Genomic DNA, 12,319 nt, shown 5'->3' with positions numbered 1-12,319 from the left:
TTCTCCACCCCTGTTCAGACCCTGCCATATGCAAATCCCAAGGGACCCACGTCTAGGCATAACCTGCCAACTTAGGGCGAACAAAGCAAACATAATGAGATGATGGACGGAGTGCTGAAACTTTTCAGACACTTGCCCCCTGTCACAGATCTGGGTTGAATCCATCATCGTTCTTTAGCTCACTTCGGCACCCTAGTTCAGACCCAGCCATAGTCACAGAGAGGGCAGAATTTTCTGGTGGGGTGGAAAGAGCCAAGAAACATGCTGTGGTCCCGTTTTCCTTAAACGGTTCCAGGAGCGAATTCACTTTGTCGGCAAACAAATAACTGTCAAACAGTATGTCCATCATGGATGCTTGGACATTCACCGAGATGACCTCATACCTATTCCTGTATTACAGATTTTGCTGCATCGCGACCATCATGAATGAACGGAACAGCCAGCAAAACTTGTGCCACAGTGTACCAAAAAGGCAAGGAATTAGCAGCCCAGAAGACAGTTGGCATTCACTGACCTCAGAGCAAGGCTCATAGGAGAGAAAATATACTTGCCAAATGTCTTTATTCCTTTTGACTCATGATCAGGCAGGGTTGGTAGGGAAGGCGCTTGGGTCGACTTACCTGGTGGACGCCTGTACCACCCAACTCTTGGGTGCGGGAAGCTGAGTAAGAAAGGCTGTGTCTCCTTGTGCAGGACAATGGTGATAAATGATCTGCGTATTAACAAGTAGATTCGAATATGGTTTTGCCCGAACACCAAAATGTTATCCGTAAGGGATTCCTTACATAGTAATAGATGTTCTGTAGGGGCTTGACCTGACAGCAGTACCTAAGTCAAAACATTAGCTTACATCTCCATTGTACGTAGCGGTAGGTCTGAAATGTCTGCTGTCCTCTGTAATAATTGCGAAAGAGGAGCATACCTCAGTAGCAGGACCGGAGGGGACACTAGGCCAGTATCTGCAGAAGTATCCAGACCACTGGCATCTTGCAGTACTTCTTGCAGTACTTCTTAGGAATATTCCCCATCATATTGTGGGACATGATCCTCCCCTTTATCATAATTGTCACTGTCCGAGTCAGTACCCAAAACAATTGTACAACTTTTTGGTCTACAGCTTCAGCTGTCGCTTGGTGAACTACATTGAATGGGCTTTAAGTGCTCACTATATTTAGCATATTCTTATATGCAGAAAGTGTAAACAGGCATTTGCTAAGTAACTAGCAGTTTAGTTGCACGACATTACTTGTATGAAATATGTAAGACAATTTGCAAGAAATGTTGTCAGCTGAACTCATTTACATTTAAAATAAAACAAACCCGAAAATATCTAAACTAGAATTGCCAAGACAATTTTTCTCGAAATCATTTACATTTAGGTTAAGCTCTTGTGTATCCTATATATCTTAGTCTGAAAAAGCCAAAAAAAGTAAAAGAAAAAAGCTCCTAAAATTACAAGGTTTTTTTCAAATATCCCATCCAAGCGGTGCTCTTACTCGGACTATAGGGACTGACCCATTTTCAAATTGTGGATAGCCCTACTACCTAGAGACTGGGCCCAAAACTGGTTCCATAGCTGCTTAAGTACAGAGCTTTGCTTGGTGGTTCTACACATGCATGTGTACCCCATAAGTAATACATCGCCATCCCTGCATGTAAGTATGTCCTCGCTAGATCCCTTCAGTTCGAGAAAGGAGCGAATTGGTGTGCCAATACTGAACTACGGGAGGATGCTTATAATGGAAAAGAGCCTATAGAGCAAGAATCAATGTGGAGGTAACTTTACACTACTCTTCCATGTTGCCTCTTTTCCCTTTTCAATTTGTGGATAGTGCTTATTGCAAATGAAAAATGGAGGGCAAATAAGGCAGCACAGGGAAGCTTAAACCTTGGCAAAGAGGTTTCACAAAACTTCCTAGCCAAATTTAGCATCGCTCCACACAGAAGTCAAGAGCTTAGTATTGGAAGTGTGTGGTAAAACATATAGCCATCCAGCATACATCAATGCTAGGAAATGCCTGGAAAATGCTGCCAGCTGCCTTAGGTTTGGAAGAGTGTAGCCTAACACCAGACTGAAGTTAATCTCCACACGGACATTAGCAATGGGGGATGTGTGACGTTGTCCATTTGGCAATGATGGCCTTAGCAGCCAGTCAGCTGGCACCACTGTCCCCAAACGTCAGGAATACTTGGTCTGGTGAACATCCGTCCCTGCGTTTATAAAGGTGCAAAACTCACTTCATGTTCAACCTGTGCAGGAGCTTCTCAGGAAGAAAGTTGTTAAAACAGTATCCTACAGAACTTCTGTGAAGAAGGAAAGTGGTGTCCCGAAAGCCAACCTAATCCTGTGAAACATGGTGACCGCCATTAAGAATTTCCTCCTTGGAAGGAGTTTTAATGTATCTTGATGTCGCTGGTATGAGTCTTATTTATAGGTCTGGCAACTAACATCTTAAGGTCCCAAGGTCACTGGGGTGCTTTAGCAGAGGAAATAAGTACATTAGTCCCCTCGGATGTCTATCCATGAACTTGTTGAGCATGTAGGACAACTCCCTAGGCCTGCTCGAGCAAGTCCTTATATCCATTGTAGGTAGGTTTCAGGTTATTAACCAACACCACGGTGTAAGCCAGGTGGCACAAAAGATGGAATCATAGACAATTCAAGCTTACTGAAGTTGTTTGCTGAAGTGCCCACTGATAGTACCTGATGATAGCCATTTGGTTCTTTACCGGTCTTCATTGGAAAATTTTCTGCAAGTTACCAATAGCTCCTGGCTGCCAGAGGGGGTTATAGGCATTGAAAGGTCAACCATAAACTCAAGCTGGGCAATGGAAGGGAGGCATGTGGGACTCTCGACTCGTCTAGGGACAGATGTGGTTTCTCTGCCTGACACAGATCACAGTTCCAAAACTGGTGATCTTATCATTCTAGGAGGTCTTCCTTAACTTCAGGAGAACTCTTGATAGAGGTATTCAAGGGTAATAAATACCTCGTCCAAAGTACCCATCATTTTTCCCAGGGAATCGGGTCTCCTCTTTAGAAAGGAAGTAATCAACGAGGAAGTCGATAACCACCTCTTGGGCCTTCAGTTTCAAGTCTGAGTACTTTAGTGAGGTCGACCAGCACATAGTCAGACCTGTGTTGATTTGCTGGTTGCTGTACCAATGAGTTTTGAAGGGAAAGACTGTTGGTGCTGAGCCAAAACCTTGAGAGCAAAACTGCTGTGAAAGAGATACCATCACCAAATTCTGCTCTTGAAAGAAGTTGACAGGTGATATTACCTACTCGGGTACATTCAGTCTTATGAGTTGAGGAAGCTTCCCAAGCGACTGAAGCAGTTGGACTTCCATGGAAGCTAGCTTGGTGGGAGTTGGGACTTCTCAGAGATTCCACTTTTTTTGCGCCTCTTATTCACATTTGACTCTGGATGTGGCAGAGAACTATGGGAATCCTGCCTGTTATGCTTCTTCCTGTGCCTAACTTTCTTGCACACCGACTCTTGAAGTAATAGATTTTCAGCATCAAGCCGGATAGACTAGCTGGACGTTTCAGTGCAACAGAATCAGAATCAGTGCAACAGAATCAGAATCGCAGAGTAGGTGGTTATGACCCAAGGAATACCAGGTTCACTGATTTTTCCATGTCCTCCTTTTGGACTGGACAAACAAGGTACTTACCTTAGGTAACACTCTTTTTGGTGAATCTTTCACCTTTAGAATTCCCCCAGACTGTATCCAGAAGATTTTAAACAGCATTGCTCCCAAGTGCCAGTAGTAGTCTGGAAGTGATGCTGGAGCAGCATGCAAACATCCTGTGTGCTGACGTCAGTTTCTTTATTGACTGTCCGCACCTTTGGATGGAAAGCCCAAGAATAATTAGAGGTGCCATTATGAAGATCTCCAGTTTGGGACCTTTTTAGATGGAAAGACATCACTCCATAGAAGGGAGGCGGGAGGGCAGTGAGGAATCTAGGGTTAGTATGTATACAAGAAAGAGGGTTACAGAAGGTAAGTAACTTGTTCTTCTAATCAATACTTTCAACTGCAGATTCATCACCTTTAGAATAGACACAAAAGCAGTATCCCCCAGAGTGGGCACAGACCAAAAAGTCCTTTCGCACCGAAAGGGTGAAACGCCATCCTGTCAGATCTGGCCTCCAAGGCAGTACTGCTTCATGAATGTGTCTAATTGAAGTCCCCTTCACTGACTGACAGATGTCAACAACAGGTACTCCGCATGCATGCATAGTGGTAGCAGCATTGGCTTTGATGGAATGGACCCTCAATTCCAATGGAGGCTGTTACTTGGACAATTCATGGAAGATCTTAATAAAAAGGACTATCATTCTTGACAGTTAAATTCTCAACAGCCTTGTCTTCCTTTGCATTAGAGAACTTTTAAAAACTCTGACCATCTAGCCGATGGTCTTTGCTGCGATCAATGTAAAAGCTTGTGCTTCAGAGGCTGAAGCCTCTCCTCTTTCGACGGGTGAAGCGTAGCAAAGAATTTTGTGTGAGTGATGTATTGCCCAATTGTGAAAAGCAAAAAACACAGTTGATGGACAGAATGTAGAACAATGTCATACATTCACCCAGTACAAGGATCTGGACCTAAATCCATTGTTAGTTTGCACTCCACACCACCCTGGATTAGACACTGGCTATATGCAAATCAGCTCTGACCCTGTGCCTCATGGGAACTGTCCAGTCCGAACTACCAAGCCATGTCTTTCACAGACCGGAATCAACCAACCAAGGACCGGTTTCTGGCTATCAGCCTTCATCAGCCTGGATAGCTTGACTCCAGTGGTGTGGAGAGCCTGGGACTCACGTCTGAGTATACCCAGCACACTCGGGTGAAAATTGCAAAAAACACAGTTGATGGACAGAATGTAGAACAATGTCATACATTCACCCCAGTACAAGGATCTGGGCCTAAATCAATTGTGAAAAGCAGTCAACTTGCTTTGGCAAAAAGTCAAGCTTAGTCCTCAACACCATTTTATTTGTCAAAAAGTTGGTGTAAAGGTCAGCTGAACGAGTGCACCTGTAGTTCATTCATGTACAGAGCAAAAGTTACTGGGACCAGAAGGTCTTCAGAGTCAGAAGACATAGTAGACAGCTGTGCATTGGTTCAAATGGCGTACACATGAGAAATTGAGGACCAAATTAATACCCCACTATTGCATTACAGAGGGCTTTTGAGGAAACAAACGAGTCAAACCTTTTAGAAACCTGACAGGTGATTTAAACAAGGAACTCTAGTCTGACAAACTTAAAAAGCTCACGGGAGGACAAATATTCGTTAATAGTGGCCACTTCAAGTCCTTGCTGGGCCAGACATAAACAAACAAAGACATCCAACAGTTTTCCCTTTAACAGGTCATTATTGCTGGTGTGTTACCATGCCATAAACTTGTGCCAGCGCCCTGCATAGAGAGACTTTGTAGAAGGGTGACTGGCAGCCAGGATGACATCCACAACTTCAGAAGTAAGATCAAATGCAGTCTACTGCTTTCACTCAATCTCCTTGCATGGAGATGCAGATTGTAAAGGATTGGGTGCAGGACCCTGCCCTGCTGAAGCAATTGGAGATCCTACCAAAGCAGTAGCCTGATCAGAGGAGAGATGCTAATGCTCAAACGTTCTGGGTACCACACTGCTTACTCATTCCAGAACACTAGGGTGATTTTGGCCTGGTCGTTCCTTCTTCAGAAGGGGCAGAAAGGGGTAAAAGAGTCGTGTGCACCCCTCTATTCGGGGTGAATCTTCCAGTGAAAGCCTTCTTTGAAGCTCCAACACTTAAAAGGTTTCACACTGTGTTCTTGGCGGTGGCAAATAAATCTAGTCAGGGTTCTCCCTATTGCTGGAAGGTGCCCTCTGACGTTCGTGGTATGCCAAGTGCTGCTAGGTGAGTTTGCCTGCCCTGCTGTTCCCAAGAGGTGGTTTAGGGCCAGTGAAATGCCCAGACGCTCAAGCCAGCTTCTGAGACAAAGTGCCTCCTAGCATAGGATCCAGGATCGACCCTGCCCTACTTGTTGCAGTGCCACACGTCATTGATATTGTCCATGAGAACCTGAACTGGGCTACTTTTGATGAACAGTAGTATGGCCTTCAGGGTCAGGAGAATGGCCCACAACTTTAAAAGGTGGATGTGAAAACGGTACTCTGCCGCAGCCAGAGATCTCTGTTCTCCACTGTTTCCAGATGATTTCCCCATAAAAGCAGCAACAATCTGTCACCACAGTCAGCAATGGGTGAGGCAGGGAAAGGGGTCTTTCGCCAGTCCAGTTGTAGATGAGCCACCACTGCAAGTCTTTTGTATTCTCCACTGAAACCTGTCTAGAATCTGACTGGTTCCCCGGGTGTTAGACACACTGAGGCATCAGGTTCCACAGCAGAGCCCACATATGCTACCTGGCATAATCAATAAGCAGGATACATAATGCCAAGAGGCCAAGTAGCCTCAGAGCCACAAAGTCCCAGGTCTGAGGTTGAAATAGTTATATTATAGCCCAAATGTTCAGGACTAGTTTTAGAGGGAAGGCCGAAAACTGCACTGTATCCAGGTCCAGGATGGCTACAATGAAAGGGAGCTTTTGTTAAAGAGTCAGGACTGACTTCAGCATGTTGATAGCGAACGCTAGCAATGTCAAAAGGTTAATCGTCATTTGTAGGTTGTCTATGCCAGTCATTAAGTAAGATGAAAACTTGAATGCCCAACCTTCGAAAGTGTGTTGTGACCGCCGCCATCACTTTCAAGAATGCCTGAGGGGCACTGGCGAAGCAGAAGAGGAGCATGGCAAAATGCCCCAGGCCGACTTCAAACAGCAAGTAGCGTCTGTGGGACTGCAGGGCAGGTACATGAAAGAAGGAGCCTTGCAGGTCCAAATCTACCTTCCAATCGCCTGGATCCAGGGCAACATGCACATCTTCAATTTGTCCGGCCACAAGAAGGTGTTCAGAGGGCTCCATTCTTCTTCAGCATGAGGAAATAGCAGGAGTAACATCCAGTCTCTACTTCTGGGGCCCGAACCCTCTCTATGGGTCTTTGGCCAAAAGAGAATGCATAACTTGAAGCAGGATGGATAGCTGCTCCTCTGAAAGATGCTCTGGTGTGGGAGGGCATTGCAGAGGGTCTAAAAGAAATGGCAGGGCATAGCCTTGTTGAAAGATTTGAAGGACTCTCCTGTTGGATGCTATCTTATGCCACCTAGGCCCGGACTGGCCGTTGCGGGCACCGGGCAATCCCCCGGTCGGCCGCATGGGTGGGGACCGGTTGTGGGCCCCAGGGGGCCGTTTTTGCTACAGGGCCGTTTTTTGCAGCATAGCTGCAAAAACGGCCCTGTAACAAAATCGGCGGAAAACCTGGGGGGGGGGAGGGGGAGGCCGGCCGAGCACTTTGCCAGGGCCGGTTTCGGTTCCCAGTCCGGCCCTGATGCCACCCTCAGAAGAAATAACTGATCCTGCCTACGACAGGTTGGTCATGTGCCGCTATTGGCAAGCTATACTGATATGAAGGCCGATATTGCATGGGGTGGGGATCTGGGAAGTGAGCTGGGCGTTGACTGCTTGATCCCTGACCTGAAAGGACTCTGGTATCTGTTGCGGGGTGGTGGCCTTGGTGTTGCTGGTACTAGGACCCTCTGGAGTAACCATGAAAGGGGCGCAACAGTTGAGGGTGGCTGTCTTCCAGGAGTGGAAAGGCCCAAGGAATGCACCATGGCCAGACTTTCTTTAAAGCATTTCAAAGATCGTTCTCGCCAAACAGGCGAGATCCATTGGATGCCATGCCCAGTAAGGAGTCTCGCACATTACCCGAGAAATGTGTGGATCTCATCCTATCAAGCTGTCAACGCACCACACTAGTGGCCAGCTGCTGAGCCCAAGCAGTTAGTAGTGTCCTGCCCAAACAATTTATTTGGCGGCATCGTGACCCCCCTGGATGGTTTGAGTCAGATTGGCACAATATTCCTTAGGTAATGCTGGTAAGATCTCACCAACCATGCACTATAAAGCATTGAAACACCTCCCCAGCAAACAGCTGGCACTGACTGATCTGAGGACTCGGCTGGCCAAGGAAAACATCTGCTTCCTGAATGCCTCAATTCTTTTTTCCACAAGCAAACCTTCTCATGTAGTGTGTTGGGTCGAAAAGTCAGAATCGCCTGGCAAGCTACCTGTTCACTGGAGGACAAGAACAAGGTTTAGACCAGGTGCCCATAGGAGTCTGTCACTGCTTCATTAAATACAAGGACCGGTTCAGATGAAGTCTGTCTTGGTTGCAAACCTTTAATTAGTACATTCGTTTTGATTTTATTGGGAGGCAGTTGCAAATGCACTACATTCACTGCTCATCTTATTACCACAGCAAAGGAGGCAATCTCTTTCACTGATGGGCCGCGGGGAACACAATCGAGTGTTCGAGAAAGAGTCCAACCTACTAGTCTCTTGTAAATCCATGTAAAAATCCCACTCATTGTTGTAGTCATCTCCAAACCCTGGTTGACTCTAATTAGACTTGAACCTAAAAGTTGCTGGAGGACTGGTGTGCAGTTCTGTGGCAACGGTTTGGTTCTGTCAAAATTGGATTGGACTGGGAAGCGGTGCATCGGTAAGACGCCAGGAGCAAAAAACTGGTCAACTGATGAGGAAAAGGTTAGGAGCGAGCGCTGGATCTGCATACAAAAGCACAGAAAGAAAGGAACAAAAATCAACACACAGGGGGTGGCAATTACATGTAACTCCATCGTCACTTCTGGGGTGGAAGTAAGTCATCCAGCTACCAGCGAGCTAGCAATTGTGTTTAAAATCTTCCTGATCCAGTATGTTTCCAGATGAGTAATCTGTGGTTAGAAATATCCAATAGAAAACCAATTTTGGTACCAGGGCAGTTGATGTTTTTCTAATCAGCTGCCTTTACCTTGTCCTAGAATACTCAACACTTGCATAGGGTCAGAGGGGGGTGACACTCAAGAATGAGGCATGACCATGGGTAATATATTATTTCACTGGCAGAAAGGGTGTTTGTTACTGCATCAGCTGACTGAATCTGAGCATCTGAACTGGCCACCTAATTCTTCTAGATGATGAAATCCAATGGCAATTTATCGATCGGTGCACCATTCGACTGCTTGCAAGCCTGGATGTTCTGGAGGGCCACTGTATTAAAGGTATAATAGATGAAGCAGTTGGGCTTCACATGACTATTCCCTTACCAAGAGACGGAGAGGTCATACTGCAAACGTCAGATGGCGTGACCTTTCTGGCTTGAAACTAGAGTGATGCAGCATAAGCTACTTAGCCTGAGAAATAGAGAAAGAAACCCAGCAGCAGAAACTAGACCCACACATGTACCTTGGAATAAGGAACGGTCCCGCTACCGGATTTAAGTCAAGGAAAGGCGTTTCAATACATACTAATGGGTACAATAAATCACAATAGAAGGGGTTTTACTGCCTGCACTAGACGTGCGCAAATGTTTGTCAATAGCGACCAAAGCTCTTAGTTTTTTAGTCCTTTCACAAGGTAGCAGGGATACCCTTACATTGTCGATGAGAGAGATAATAGGCTTGAGAGCATCTTTTCTTTTCTAAGTCTATGCTCAGTCGGGAACTCTTTCAAAGCTAAAGGTCACTCTGCCCATACATTTCAGTGCACGTTTCTCAAGCGCCCTATCTAAAAAACAAACTGTTCTTCTTTCAGGGCTTATGTAAAAGTCAATGTTAACGCTTGAAAGCTTTTACCATTGGTAATCTGTTTTAACCTGAATTTTTAACAAACATTTCACCAGCATGAGGGTGGGTTCAAATAATTGATTTTAAAACGAAAAAATCTTCGTCTTCAAGCACAGCTTGCCAAGAATAATGCCACCTGTAATCAAAATTCGACTTGCAAAAATAAGCGACAAACTAGAAAGTGGTAAAAAGAAAGACAGTGCCACAGGGTAAAAAGAATGACTGAGGCAAGAGAAGTGGAGGCGGGAAATCCCAACCTCCTGTTTAATACCGATTGTTAGGAGCGTTGACAGCAGCATGAGTTCAGAGGAAGCAGCGAGCCTGGTGGGGGCACCGGAAACTAAAGGCACACATGTTCCACAAGATATTTTGGAGGACATTTTGGGGCATATGGAGAAAGCCTGAAAGAATAACAATTAATGCAACAGGACACAACAAACAAGTTACCTTCGTTAACGATATATATCTGTAAGAGACATATATTAGTTATAGATCACTTACCTTAGTATTAGCCCTAGGCATCAGGCTGGATCCGGAGACATTTTTCCGTAGCAGTACCCTTGCGTGTTGGTAGGTGGCGTAGGTCGACTCCGCATTCGGCATCGTGATCGCCGGGATGACGTCGCAATATCTACTTAGACGCCGCCCCTGTGCGCTGACGTCAGTTCTTTACACGACAGTTCGCAGAAACTGGGAGGATGGGTGAGGCGGTAAGGAATCTATAACTAATATATGTCTCTTAAAGATATATCATTATCGAAGTTAAGTAACTTGTTCATCTGAAAGAGACTATTAGTTATAGATTCCTTACCTTAGAATAGATTCCCCAGCAATAGCAACCCAGGAGGTGGGTCTACGAACCAAGTTCACATCATAAAGTCCTGGAGAACTGAATGGCCAAAGAAGCCGTCTCTCCGGACCTAGCTGTCCAGGCAGTAGTGTTTTATGAACGTGTACAGGGATGCCCAAGTGGCTGCCTGGCAGATGTCACCGAGGGGGACTCTACATCCCAAAGCAGTAGTGGCTGCCATCACCCTGGTGGAGTGGGCACGCATTCCTTCCGGAGGCTCCTTTTTCATCAAGGAATAACATATTTTAATGCAAAGGACGACTCTTCAAGAGATGGTCCGTTCTGCACAGCCCGACCTCTCTTGACGCCCATATAAACAAAGAATGGCCATCCACCCAGAATTGTTTTGTGCGATCCAGATAAAAAGATAGCGCACATTTTGGATCCGGAGGGTGGAGTCTCTATTCCTCCTTGGAAAAGTGCGGGGGCGGGAAGAAGGTGGGAAAAGTGATGGTCAGTCCTCTGTGGAAAGAGGTAAGCACTTTGGGAAGAAAAGAAGGCTGAGTTTGAAGGTCAACCTTGTCCAGATGAACAGCAAGGAAAGGAGGTTTAGAAGAAAGAGCCTGAAGCTCACTCACCCTGCGAGTAGAAGTGATGGCAACCAGAAAAGCTGTCTTAAGTGTCAAGAGTCTGGGAGTACAGTTATGTAATGGCTCGAAAGGAGCAGACAAAAGGTCCAGCAGAACCAGATTCAAGTCCCACTGGAGCAATACAGGGGGAATAGGAGAAAGGAGGGGAGTAATGCCCTTAAGAAACCTATTTACAACAGGGGACCTGCAAAGAGAAGGCTTATCCGGAAGCCGAAGAAATGCCGAAATATAGCCTTTGAGGGTACCCAGAGCCAAGCCCTGCTGAGCCACAGAAAGACTAAAGAGGAGAACCTCTGAAAGAGGGGCAGAGAGGGGACCCACAGCATTTGCTATGCATCATGCCACAAATGTGTTCCATCTACAGGCGTATACCTTTTTAGTGGAGGGACGCCTGGCTGCCAAGATTACATTACAGACTTCGGGAGGAAGGTCGAAAGCTGTCAACTGTCGCCGCTCAATCCCCACGCAAGGAGGTGGAGACTGGACAGGTTCGGGTGGAGGACCGTCCCCTGCTGCTGCGACAGAAGATCCTCCTGAAGAAGCAGTCTGATCGGAGGATCGATGGCAAAGCTCAAGAGCTTGGGGTACCAGACTCTTCGTGCCCAGTCCGGAGCCACAAGAATTGCTTGGGCCTGGTCGTGCTTGACCGTCTTCAGCACTCTGGGTAGAAGTGGCACAGGCGGAAAGTCGTACAGGAGGCTGCAACTCCACTCGCAATGAAAAGCGTCGCCTAGCGAGTGCCACCTTGGAAATTCCAACGTGCAGAACTGTTGACATTGGGTGTTATCTTTGGTGGCGAATATATCCAACCAAGGCTCTTCCCACTGCTTAAAGAGACCGTGCACCACTTTGGAGTAAAGACGCAATTTGTGATCCATCATGCACCGGCGGCTGAGCTCGTCTGCCCTGGCGTTCAGGGAACCCACCAGGTGTTGAAGCACCAGAGACATGCCCTGATGTTCCATGTCCAAAAGTGAAGAGCCTCTTAACATAGGGTCCACGACCCCACCTGCCCTGTTTATTGCAGTACAACATGGCGGTGGTGTTGTACCTGAACACCTGCACTACTCTCCCTTGAACAGAGGGAAGAAATGCCTTTCAGTCCAAGACGAATCGCCCGAAGCCCCAGAAGGTTGATGTGG

Source organism: Lissotriton vulgaris, chromosome 1_1, assembly GCF_964263255.1.
Source record: "Lissotriton vulgaris chromosome 1_1, aLisVul1.2, whole genome shotgun sequence".
In the NCBI taxonomy this organism is placed as follows: Eukaryota; Metazoa; Chordata; class Amphibia; order Caudata; family Salamandridae; genus Lissotriton; species Lissotriton vulgaris.
Note: the sequence above shows the minus strand (reverse complement) of the source record.